A 14,571-nucleotide genomic window follows, 5' to 3' on the forward strand; every position below is an offset into this window, starting at 1 on the left:
CATTGTCTATATTATTCACAATCTTTTCGATCTGTTGCACTAAGTAATATAGGCATTCCTGCACATGAGTCTGTAATACCTTAATATTGATTTAAGATCTCATTTTTAGATCATGCCTACACCAAGAATGGGTAATAATGGATGGAAAGTGCATATGGAGGTGATGGAAAGTGGAATAATGACATCCAAAAGTTTACAGACGGGTGTTGAAAATATGACAATGTGGACACCCATCATCTTCCAAGTACATAATATTGTGTTCCCCTAAAATCATAAACCATTTTAAATAATCTCCTTTTAAGGTATTTGGAAATAAAGAAACTTTTTATGTGTCATTTGTATATCCATAGGCATAACACAAAATACAAAACTAGAAAAAAATCATTAGAATCTTGAATTGATATATCATAAAAAATTGGAAGTGAAAATGATGGCATATTTGTCATTTTTACTTCAAAACCAAAGACTATTGTTCATCCAAAAGAGAATCCAAAAGTAATTTCATTTTCTGATTCTTGTGTTCTATATCCTTCTTTTCTTTCAACTCTTACTTATATTCCTATGTTAGATCCTCTTGCATCATTATCTATTGTTGCTACTCTTTCTCTTTCTATTCTTTCTCTTTCTACTGATGTTGCACTTTCTCTTGTTGTTATTTTTCTTTCTCTTATGATTGCAACATCCATATTAAATTTGAGTTTCTTATGTTCTACCATATCTTCTTACCAAAGGACCCCAAATTTATTTCATCCAATCCCAAGGGTTCTCTTCCAATGCTCCAGTGGATGAGCTTAATTTAATTTGTCCTTACCTTAATGTTTCTACAACCAATCATGTTTCTTGAGTGGATGTACTTTGTTGCAATTGTCCTTATCTTGATTCCTCTACAACTAATAAGTGTTCCTACATTTCTTGAGTTATTGGACTTGAATTAATAGTGAGGGATTTTGTTTCATCCAATATAATATTTCCTAACTTTAATAAACCTTTGCTATCCTAGGTCTAGTTAACTAATGCATATAAAAACATGATAAGGATTTTCGAAATCTCACTAAAGTGAATGAGTAGGTTCTTATTTTTGATAAATCATAAAGCTTATAGATTAGGGTTGATTTCTCTTAGTTGATAATTACTTGTGAATGTTTGTTGGCTTCTTATTAAATTTTATGTTCTCTTCTTCATGAAGAAATTACCAAAAATACAAAACATGAAAATCACAAGATACAAAGAACACAAGAAATTAGGCTCTAAGCCAGGGCAAAACCCCACAAGGGTGAAACCTAATAAAATCCTCTTATTATATAATCAAATCAAAGTGAGATATCCACAATTCAACACTGATACCAAGACTTCCACAAAGACCCAAGTCAGCCCTCCTTTATTCCATGTCTATCAAACCATAGTCAATAGAAGTCAAAGCTGGTCAACTCTTAGAAATTTGGTCATCTCCTGAAATTTTGAGCCTGCAATACCACAGTAGTTGCCTCAGAAACTTGCACGTGTGAATAAAAACTAAGGAAAAAAACATAAATTCATTTCTCCTTAAAATTCTCTCTCTCCTTTGACTTTTTCATTGAAATTCTTCTTTTCTTGGCACAGAATTCGAAGTGGTGAGTGATAATTACAATGATAATTATGAATATCAAACCTAGTTGCATTTTCAACACTTATCTCTCACCTTACCGTTTTCACTCCTTCTTGTCCTAAATTTTTATGTCAATAGAATGAAAAAAGTAAATTATCTCATTCCAATTTCACATCCATGACACAATGCTAAAAATATTAGGTTAAATTTACTTGCATAAATTAAAACATCATTATATCAATAAAGAGTTCATAAACTAATGAAGTATATTGACTATATGTGAAAGAATTATTTTAGAATTTTCCTAAGGTGTCATTTCATGAATAATACAAATTCTAAATATGCTTAAATAAGAATGAGATTCGAATTAACAACTATAATCACTGTAGTGAAAAACTAGAAATTCTAACTTGGTATCATAAGCAAAATAAAAAGAATCTGCACTCAAACTGCAATGTAATATAAATTCTAAACTAGCAATGTAACTTTGAAATTAAAACAATAACTAGCCTTTCCAATCTAACACTTCCAAAACTTACATAGGTAGAAATCAAGTTGTGAGATCTCATGCCTCATGTGGCTCCCACAAAAATACTCTACTCACTTGTGGAACCTGTTGATTGAGAAAAAAATCTAATATTTATGCATCAAATGAAACTCTTTAAATCAAATCAAATAAAATCTACTTAGTCAAGTATAGCTAGTTCATTAACATCTGTAAGTACCAGTTCTATACTATATTGTTTTTTTTTCTCTCAAAATAAATCACAATAAAATACAACCAGAAGAGAAAAGCATTGGGAATTCAAATTTTATTCAGCACTATCTAACACATCCCTGAATTTAATTTCACTGGACATATCATAAATTTTACATATATTTAACTAAGGCCATAAAGAAATCATACAAAATAATATTGCAACACATATGTATCGTTCAACAAAAGACAAGACTCCACTTGATTTGTCATTACTTGTCTTCCCTTGTTGTCGGTCACCTCCAAGTGTGAATGATGACGTACTTGATCTAAATGCGATGACCCACCAGTTAACCTCCCAGCCTACTCCTTGGGTACTCTTCTTCCCCGTGGACCCCCGAGCTACAATAGGGTTGTACAATGGAGGAATGGAATAGCTGATAGAGGAGAGCACTCCTTGGCTCAAGAGTCCCCTCTCTAAAATCCTCTACCTCACCAAACTCACTATAGTTTCGTAATCACTACTCTAACATAGTCTCATCCATCCAACAATAGGGTTCCCAAAAGTCCCTTCTCCCATGGCTTGCCCCTCCTTTTATAGGAGTCCTCATAGGTAACACTTGGCATGTCATGCATAATTAATTATTTTTTTATAATTCAATATTTTGATCATTCACCCACCCATGTGTCACTCTCTCATCAAGGGTCTCCAAAATTATTTACTTAAATTTTAATTTAAAACTAATATTTTCCTCACCTCAACAAGATTCCTATTTCTTCTCCTAGTTGCCTCTTGATCCCCCTTTTTACTCCTTAATTTGTGTTCATTACTAAAGTCAATTAATGAGTCAAGATTTGATCCCCTATCTACTCCCTAATTTAACTCAAGTTATCTCTTAGATGGATATTCTTATGTTGGTTGTTGCCACATGGAGGTTCTCTACATTTCTCTAAAATTTAATTTATTAATCTTATTTTAATTCACCATCCTCTTCTCTTAATTAGGTTTAACTATTTTAGGATTAATCTTTATCCTTACAATTATGTCCCTCTTTCCCCTTTTACCTAATTAAACTACATAATCTACCTACTATTTTCCAACATGGGAAGGGTAGAGTTTTTAAGGTAACCTATTTTATTTCTTCCTATGATCCTCTTAACCCAAGTTTTATTTTTGATTTAATTACCTCGGTTTCTAACATCATTTACCCTTGATGTAAATTTACCTAGTTTTCATTTCTTGATTATATTTATTAATTTATTTATTTTTAATGATTCCAAGGGTGCCAAGTCTGGTCGTGCCCTTCAAGAACTTCCCTTGAAGTTACAAGGGTGCCACACCTAGTAGTTTATTTGTGATGCCAAGGGTGCCAAGTTGGTTGTGCCCTTCAAGAAATTCCCTTGAAGTTCCAAGGGCGCCACACCACTTTCCCTTCAAGCATTCAGTGACTACAAGGGGAAAGTATAGGTGCAACGTCATAGACCACTATCATCTCTTATGTTTCCTGCTATAGTGAGACTAATGGTGTCAGGGATCAAGGAATCTGCCTTGATACGTGCCCCCAGTAAAATCCTCATGAGCGACCCAACTTTGGGACCTGTCCTCATGGCATCATGATCTTCAAGGCAAAGGTGTTTCAACCTTTCCAGCCCAAGTCATGGCGGGAGTGCTAGTGGGTGAGATTAGGGACACTGTCCCACCCCTCCCATGTAATTCCATGCACTTGTACAACCCCATCACCCATATGTGAGTCATTCGGCCAAGCAACTAATATGTGCCTGCAACCACTAACATCTCATCAGAATATAGATAAACATATATAGCAGGTTTCAAAATTGACTTTGAATTTCAAAGATAAAATAATATAATTTGTTTTTCATCAAACCAATTGTCATCAACTCGTCATATGCGAGTGCCTCTAGTGGTTTCTTGCCATACTCAATAATCATCAGTAACAAGGTTTCTCAGTGTTAGTCATTGTCATAATAGCATCATTAACAACACCTAGTCATTCACATCATTGTTCATAGTAAGCCCGAACTAATGAAAGTAGGTAACATAGGGGACACATCCATCATAGCTATCATCATCAAAACACCAATGGAAACATACATAAACATCACAACCATGAATATATCAATCACTACTAATAATAGCGTCATGTGCCCGAATCCTCAACCTAAGGTCCTCAAAGAATAATGTGTGGGCCTTAGGGCTAAATAAATGTTAGTGTCATATCACTATTAGTCAACTAGAGCGAGCACTACATACACCCCCTCTTAATAATAGACTTCGTCTCGAAGTCCTTGGAATAGGTAAGGAAAACGGTCACGCATCTCCTCGAAAGCCTCCTAAGTAGCTGAACTGGGACTATAATTGTCCCACTGGACCTTGACCTAATCCACTAACCGTCGTCTAAGATGCAAAGTTCTTTGGTCTAGTATGAAAATTGGTTCGGTCATCACTGTTCCCTCATTCGAAACTTGCAAATGACCAAAGTCAATAACATGCAAAGGATCTGAAATATAATGATGTAAAACAGAGACATGAAACACATCATGCATGCGTGCTAAAGATGGAGGTAAGTCACGCCTATATGCCACCGACCCTTTCCTTTATAAGATTTCAAAAGGTCCCACAATGAAGTCCATTGATATAACCTCCCATTTAGATTTTGGTATCTCATGGGGTTGCAATAATCCTATTGGATGTCTGTTTTTAGCGTTTATTCGTTGACACTCTAAGCATCTTGCTACCAAATTCACGATGTCCTTCTTCATCCCTTTCCAAAGGAAGAGTGGTTTTAGGTTCGCACTCATCTTCTTAACACCAGGGTGTGCCATGTATACTGCGTGATGTGCTTCATTCAAGATTAACGGGCGTATATCATCATTCGGTGGTACATATACCTTCCCCGAAATCATAGTAGCTCATCATTATCAAGGGAGTATTATTCATATTTTAGGACCCTCATCTCATCCTCCCTCAAACTTTTTTTTTTTTAACCTCCTAGTACCAGGTGTCTTTAAATTGTAAATCAAGCAGTTTCTCCCTCAAATTTTTCTTTAAGGGAATCACTGAAAATATCTTAGGCATCCTACTTAAAGCATCAGCCACCCTATGTATTGTTCCTTTTATGTAAGTGATATCAAAATCATATTCACTAATTAGCTCAGACCATCGTCTTTGTCTTACATTTAAGTGGTCTGGAGTGAATATGTGTTGTAGCCCACAATGGTCAGTCCTAAGATCAAGCTTCTTTCCTAGAAGGTAGTGTCTCCAAATATTTAGTGTATAAACAACTGCTGCCATTTCTAAATCATGATTTGCATAGTTTTCTTCGTGGGTTCTAAGTTTCCTTGATGCATAAGCTATTACTCTTCCTTCTTGCATCAATACACAACTCCTCTTGAGATGTCATATGAGATGAACATCCCGAATCAATATACCATGCTTCACTTTCTTCATTATGTGCCATCAAACTTGAGATGAATAACTTCTCATTCCTAGTTTCTTCAACAACTGTATTAGCACCTTTTCGCTCCATATCTCGCATTTTTGCATAACAATATCTTTCAAGATGGCCAAATTTTTGCAATAATAACATTGTGGTCCTCCACCTCTTCCTCCATTTCTGCCTCCATCTCTTCCTTGTCCTCTTCTGCGAGATCCATCTCTGCCTCTTCCTCTGAATTGATTGGGATTCCTTCCTCTACCTCTCGAAGGAGATGCATTTCCTTATGAATTTTACCGATTTCTATTTTGATTCTGATTATGATATGGACCCCTACTCCTTCCTCTTCCTCTATGCTTTACAGAAATGCATGTTCTACTTGATCAAATGGTTTATTCCCTTCAACAGTTAACAAGAATCCACTTAATTAATCAATTTTCATGGTATTTAAATCTTTGGAGACCATAATATTGGTAGTGACCATCTGAAACTTAGGTAGAACACTTCTTAAAATCTTCTCAATTAGCCTTCTTTCTGGAACATCTTCACCTAATGACCTCATTTGATTAACAAGATCTTGCATTTTTGTGATGTAATCATGAATGGATTCATTACTTTGCATATGGGCATTTTCAAAATTCCTCCTTAATGTTTGCAGTTTAGCTATAGCAACACCCTCCTATGTGTTTTCTTTTTAAGATATCCCATGCTTCTTTAGATGATATTGCACCACTAATTCTTGGAAATATGTATTCTTCAAGAGTGCTTCCTATAAGTGAAAGTGCTTCATTATCTTTCTTAATAAGTTCCTTAAGAGATTAATTTTCATCATCACTTAATGCTTTGAAGTCATCAGGAGAAGGCATAGTGTATCCATTAGTTACAAGTTCTCATAAATCTTTAGTGATGAATATAAGTTGCATGCGTTTTATCCAATAAAAATAGTTGTTCCAACAAGTTTAGGCAATACAATAATGCTTGTCGCCATGAGGAGAGTAAGATAAAATTAGAGAATTAGAGAGAGAGTAAAAAATGAACACAATGTGTCCGGCTTCCACCCAAGACAAGAATCAAATGTCCCAAAAATTGAGACTCAACCACCACCAGAAATATCTTTTTTATTAAATAGAGATTATAAAGATGGTGCAACAAATTCTCAATTACAACCAAATTCTTCTTAAATATGAATAAATCATCAATGAAAATGATTAATACTTCTCATCCTCCCTTTTCAACTTTATTACCAATCATTTTTTAATTTTTACAAAATATATATACATATTTTAAGAATTTAATAACCTATACCTTAAAAAAAATATTAAATACAAACTCAATTAAAAATATTCATTCTCTGCACTAATTATTTCTCCTACCTACATTTCCCACTAATTATCTCTCCAACTCATAAATACTCACTAATATAATATCTCATGGAGAATGTAAAATTCATAAAAATTAAAAGTTCTTAAATTCACTCTATTCTCATTCAAATGTCACGTGAACTTTCACTTAGTGGAAAAACAAAATTCATGGATATCCATGGATTCTTGTTAACGCTATAAAAATATGTGGGCATTACACTCCATAAATGGGTTTATAGCTCCTTAGACGTATGGCAATTTATGTAAATATTGCAGTTTATGTAAACGTTGCATTGGATGTCGTCGATCAAATGCAGTCTCAACCATAAAGAAAGTTAAAGGTGGTGGCTTTACAACACTCTTCACAGCACACAAGTCTACAAATGTCAATGAATTCTGCATTTTCAAATTTCAACACAGATTTGGTTGCTCAGCACTGCAATGCAGCAACAACTACACGAAAAATTTTAATGAGTGCATGCAGCTCCTCACTAACACAACTTCTCTTCATATACAGGCAGGCTCTCAAATACACATGTATATCCTCATAATATAGTTAGTGCAGAAGAGAAAAAAAATATGCTTGTAAACTCAGTGGCTCTTCACAATTTGGTTAGTGAACATAATTTTTTTTTGCACATAAAATAATTTTTTTTTACCAGCAACAATCTTTTTTTTTACCAGCAAAAATTACATGTGGCTCCACGACTATTACATGGGACTCCTCCACAGTGGTTTCCTTAAACTAAGCAAATAATTTGGTTTACACGCTTAGCTACAAAGAGGTTTATCGCAGTAAGGCTTGTTGCACACCTAACTCCAATGTCTGTTGGGCAAACAAGATGAGATGGAACTCTCCAACAATCCCTTCAATGGGATGTGAGAAGGGCTGGTAAAATTAGTAGCTCTGGTTGTCCATCAGCACCAGAATCAAAACACCACAACTTTCTAATCTTAAATCAGTCTCCTCCAATAGTTCTTATGCTGGTATACAGCATCCAAATTCCAAACAACCCAATTTTTTTTTATCCAATCCTGAAAAGTCACATTCACAAAATTTTAATGGTATATTTGATTATTTTATCAGATGCTAATAATTTAAATCAATCTCCTCCAAAGGTTTTATTCACATCGGTAGAAAGAAGCATCCAAAACAACCCACAGATTCTATATCCATGCTTGAAAAGCCACATGTTGAGAATTAACCAATCTATTTTTCCCCAAATATTAAACAACATTTCATTCCAAAAATAACAAATTCAAAATAAGATGAAACTAAATTTTCATCTTGGACTATAGGTGCACGTGTTGTCTCTCATGTAATCTTTGAAATCTTTAAAATCTCAACAACAAAAAACTCAAACATTTTGACAAACCAAAAGAAAAAAATATTATAGAAAGCCAAACACCAAATAACAAAGAAAAAGGTGTTTCACTGTTTGATTTAGGGAAAAGAGTATTCATTGCCTTGACTAACTCGTCGTTTAAAAAGGGTTTCAATGGGAAAACTCCTCATATTTCTTTACGCACAAATTGTTGCTTTATTTAACGACAGAAATGTAAGTTCTATGTCTATCTGTTTAAGGGAGAAATATAAGAATAACCAAAATAATAAATATATAAAATGAAAAGTGAAAAACCAAATTTTTGTCACATTCCCAGAGTAATTCAATCCAACTCCAAGCAAACCCAAATAGGTTATTTTGTGTTGTTTTCCTGGGAAAAAAAAAAAAAATCATTTCTCTGTTGCTCATTTACTCTAAACTTATCTCGCCTGTAAAATGGTATATGTATTCTCCAAGGTATAATGGAAAAACTCATGTACCGAGTCTCTACACAAAGATTAAATATTAAAAATAATTCACAGTTGGAGAATTTATTTATTTTTTTGACAATTCGCCCGCTTAACATGCTTCTCTATTTCGCAATTTCACAGAGTATGAAAATATATCCTACAAGAAAATTCTACCTAGTCTTCTCTGTCACGCTTTAACAAGGAAGATACACACAATTAACCTGCAAGGGCTTCTCTACAAGGAATTTGTAAGACAATCAATTTCAAACTACCCACATAGCACATATGTAAGAAGGTTGTAGAGATATCCTAAAATATAAGAGTTGGATGGTAACCCGAACTTCAATGATTGCTACAACTCGTTTCTTGGGCACTGTAATGTACCAGATGGAAAAAAATAGAATTTATGGTTTTTCTTTGACATTTTCTTACCGGTTTGTGTGTACAGGATTTTTCCCAAGCCAACTATGCAATTTTTCCAAGTTTTCCTTTGGCAATCTTACACAAATAGTTGATATGTAAACTTTACAAGAAAAGCCTTGCACGGAACCTAGAACTCACTCTTATTTGCAAAGGAAACAATTTAACTTTTTGCTAGAACAACTCTTTCTCATGACCAATATGGAATTTCAATGGTAGGCCTTGATTTTTCTGGGCCACTTTTACCAGCAGCATACATATGGACCAAACCCAGCTTGGTTTATCTTTCAGTAGAGATTATATCTCATCAAAGATGACACACGGGTATAATATCTTTAGGAGAAGTCTGATCTTGAAATAATTAGGCATTTTGGTGATCAATAGTCGGGTTTCAAGCTCCTAAAAAGCCTACTTCAATTATAGTCATCACTTCAAGAAATTGATAGAATTAATTCGAACAACTTCAAGCAAATGTTTCCAAAATATTTGAATTTTTCTTTGACACATTTTCTCAAACAGTTAGTGTGCAAGTTCTGGAAATTCACTTTCAATGGACAACAAAGAGCTTTCTTCAAACTATTTGTAAACAAACTTGAAAGAGAATATTTCAGGCAATGTTTTATCTTTATTGGAGAACAAATTTCAAAATTTACAAGGCCACTGGAAGGAAGACACCTAGAATATGCTCCAAGTTGATATGAAAATCAGGCTAGATGATTTGATACGTCTCTTGGACACACAGGAACAATTCAAACTCTTTAGTAGGCAAAATGTTGTGGCACTCCCTTTAATTGATTCTTTTACTATGAATATGATAGAAGTGAACTCGGTCTAAGGTTAAAATTACAGAACTGGAGCTGATGATAAATATATAGCAGATGGCTCTATTCTTTGTTGAAATGTGGCCTTATAAACTTAAGTGATTTTGTTCAATGATCCATTTGGCCCTGGAAAATAAATCACTTGAACCATATAACTTTCGGCCTCCTCTTAGATTGATTCGACCCTCTTAAATAACACCCTTTGGACACCAAATGAGCAATCATCCTCCTCACTGGAAATTATGAATGTGAACTTCGGACCTTGGAGAGATTGAACAAATGGATGCAAAACCTTAAATAATTTGACCTTCTTAGTGATCAATAATTTGACCTCAAAAGCACTAAAGATCGTCTTCTAATCCTAGGCATAAATAATAAGTTTGGCCTCTGCAATAAACCATGTTCTTGGCACTGCAGTCTCATAAATTAATCTGAAATGCAAGCATAATTTGGTGACCAAGAAGTTCAGCTTCCTTTCTGAAAAGAAAATTTACAGCGTTGGAGTCTAATGAGATTTAACCTCCATGGCTGATAAATTCGAATTTTATGAATTTATGCCCTCCTTAATTGCCAAGAATATAAACTCGATCCAAGGGAAATCTTTAGTTTTTCATATCAATTCGTTGCACTCAACTCAGGAATATAGCCAACCTTAAATCTCTTTGATCAAAGACTATATGCAGCTTTAGGTGATTAGTATAGGGACGAATTCTGTCTAAGAAACTTGTACTTTGTAAGATCTCATAATTTTGACCTTCCAAGGTAATTTCCAATCTTCTAGTTATAATGCACAAATTTGGTTATCGAACGGGTTCGATCCCTGAAGAAGGGAAGCTTCACGGCCTCAACATTGAAGGTACTCGACACTTTTTGGGAATATTTTGGTATGGATTCTTTCGAACAACCAAAATTTGGAAAAGAAAAGAACACGCCACAAATCTCAGTGAGGATCACGCCCAAGGAAATTAGGGACTTCTTCCTACCAAATAAAATATTCACGACCAGAAATGTGATTGGGATTGGTCATATCAAATAGTGATGATCATGTCTAGCAATGAGAGAACTCGGCTTCAATCACTGGATAAACTCCTATGTGTCAGACGGAAAGAGTCGATAGTGCGGACACAACCAACCTCCCTAGGAGCCTAAGACTCTCTAGTGACAAACAAGACAAACAAGAGAAATCCTTCTCTAAACATGCATTTACCATACAAGAAATCAAGTGTTTAGATCCTACCTGTAGTCCAACGCTGTTGTAGCAGTCCAGCCTCGTTGATCCGGATGAGTTCCTCCTTCACTTCGAAACCTGCATTCACTAACAATCAAACGATTAAATAGCACTTGATAATCTCATAAAATAAAACATATTTAACATATAGACCAAGGAGTACATGAAACAACTCATAAATAACAAGTTATTGAGAAGAATGGACTCATTTGCATTAATAGGAAACAAAAGGAACAATTACAACCTGAGCCTTGGTGTTGTGCAAGTCCCTCCCAGGGTCCATCAAGAGTCCTCCTTTACTTTGACAAAGCTCACCCACTTCCAAATAGAACAAGCAAAGATGGTAATCTCTCCTCACAAGCTTCTAAATGGGAGTCCTAATTCCAGCAGCATCTACCCTTAGAAATGTTTAGCTTTCAACCTCCCCTCCTTCTGGCCCAATGCCTGTATTTATAGTGCTCAAGAGGAAGTTAATCAGGTCCACCATCAATGGGATAATCCCCTCTTTGGATGGGATAGCTCCCTTATTGATGGGATAAGTTCCTCTTTGGTAGGGATACATGAACCATCTGGAGGCGCTTCATACACGTCAAACATACTTCTAGAAGCCTCTAGAAATGACCACAAGTAACTTTTTTGGAGTGAAACTTGCGCCTTTTGACCTTTACAGGGGTACGCACCTGCCCCTTTACATACAGAGCGTACAAGTACGCAGTTTTTGTGAACATTAGGTGCGTATACGCAGGTAAGGCCGAGAGAATCTGCGTACCCAGAGATAAACACATTTACAAAGACTTTCTCTCTTTTTGGAGTTTGACATGGAGAGCAGAGGCATAAGACTTGCCCAGGAGGATAGCATGACTGTTGATAGAGCCATACTAACTGTAAATAGCCATGGTGACATTTTTTAGTGTAACAGATTGCCCCCTAAAGTGCGAAGCCTGTAGTAGATTAGGGTTTTGTATTATCTAGGAAGGGTGAAGCGCTTTATCATTTCAAGGATTATCTCGTGGAGAGCCTGGTCAAAACCTGCAATTTTCAACACAAAATACATGTATAAGATTATATCATCGCTGAGGTAGGCATTCCCATACTCAGATCAAAACTTTAACTAACATACTAACTACTCTGATACAGGAATGATCTTGCAGTACATCATAATCATAGACTTTTGTAGACACAGTATGGGCGCAGCCATCTGTTTATGATTAGTCTACTAGATAATGAATACAAAACTCCTCGCAGCCTGGATGGTGGAAACTAGATCCAGGGTCTTCATTTCTACTTCCTGAATTGGTACGATTCTAGCCATGCGAATAAATGAGTTGATGTCGAACATGGTAGAAACCACTTGATTACCAGTCGATGATGTAAACTGTTAACAAGTGTGAGAGAGACCACCAGTAATGTCAATGGTTCTCAAAGTACCCAGTACAATCCATGAGATGTGAATGAATGAGTTGATGTCGAACATTTCACGGAATCCTTTGATCGAAAGTCAATGATGTAAACTGACGTCAAAGGCGAGAAACCTGCCATCGATGCATGCAGACTTCAAGGTACTGACGATTTCTAAGTCATCTCTCTAGATAATGTGCTGATGTCGATAGAAAGCGACCCGTTGCAGGCAAGCCCACAACACGAAATCATTGTTCAAGTTGAAGAAATGTTGCTGTAAGGACTGACTCAGTGATGGTCGAATGGATGACAAGTATTTTGCAGATGAAAGTTTTGTTTGCAGACCTCTTGAACACATAACGACACAACAGATGGCTTGGTAACGAATGACTCAAAGTTAATCCCCGGAACCCGGCTGAAGACTTTCAATGTGGTTTGATCAACTGTGAGGCAAAGGATTTCCCAACCCAGGTGAAAAAGTGTCATGTTCAAGAGTGGTAATAAGGTTTCTTCTGAGACAAAGGATAACAAATAGGCTCATTCTTCTCTCTTTTCCCCCACCATTTCTGGCAAGTACCTCTTTATTTTTTACAAGCTTGAGGAGGATAACATATGCTTGATTATAAGCTCATCCTTCGGATGAGTCCAACCTAGTTTTGATTCGAACCCTAGGAAGGAGTGGTTCGTTCCTATTTGTAATTGAACAGGCCCTTTACTGTGAAATTTTAACGAGCCCAGTATAGGAGAAACTCGGCGTTTTTCAGTTTTAGAGAGTCTGAAAAACTTAAGAAGACTCCAGGTTGAACTTTTTCGTAAATTGGTGTCCCCCAAGCCCGAAAAAGTATAAAATAATACCTGGGAGAACCGCTTGATCTTGCGACCAAGGAGCACTTTCATGATTAGTGCCACTGACCTGAAAAGTAAAAAGCGATCAAGGACACGTCGTTTTATTTCCGTATCGAGTTTGAAACGACAAAAACCCGGCAATCTTTTCCTATTTTTTACGGTCAGAAAAGAGCTATAAGGGGACCGTCTTCTAATTCCGTTTTAACGAGTGTAAAAGAAACGCTCGGCAATCTTTTCATATTTTAGGAGTCATAAAAGAGCTTAAAAGATGACTCTGATGTTTTGGTTCGTGAAAAATGATAATTTACCCTAAAGTCCCTTTGTCCTGCACAAAAACAACACATTACTCATACCTGTTTAAGATGGGCAAAAATACATTGAAAAACATCTTTCCATGGTGAAAAATAAACAAACTTAGCATTCATTCATCCAAAAAACCTATAAAAAGACTTTTTACCATGTCATTTTTACCATTTTACTGTTGAGGTTGAGAAAAGGGCTTTTGACAAGAAAACTTCCTGTGGACATTGCGGAGAATCCGACCGTCAGAATCGAGCGCCGTCTCTTTCAGGTATTCCACAACATCCTCCTCTTCAATTTCATCCGTTTAAAATTCATTTTTAGGTTTTAGTTTGATTTTTTAGGGGGTTTAGGGTTTTAGGATATGTTTCTCGGGGTATGCAGGTGCCCCATGGGCGACCTGCGTCCCCCGACCTTTTTTGTATATAGGAAAAAGGTCGGGGTACGCAGCCCGCCTTCAGACCAGCTGCGTACCGCCGCTCTGTGTTCTGAATGCGGGGTGCGTACCCCGTGAAACACGCATTTTGAAACCCCAAACTCCAAATTCAACCAATCAAATTTCTTCTAATGAATTCTAACTATTGTTTTTTGGTGTGTAGGGCATTCACCATGCTAGATTGGAGAGAAAGAGAACACGAGGACTTTGATTTGGCCGCAATTGGTCA

This window comes from Pinus tabuliformis, chromosome Q, assembly GCF_031772625.1.
Source record: "Pinus tabuliformis cultivar Carrire ecotype Pingquan chromosome Q, CPIR1, whole genome shotgun sequence".
NCBI lineage: Eukaryota > Viridiplantae > Streptophyta > Pinopsida > Pinales > Pinaceae > Pinus > Pinus tabuliformis.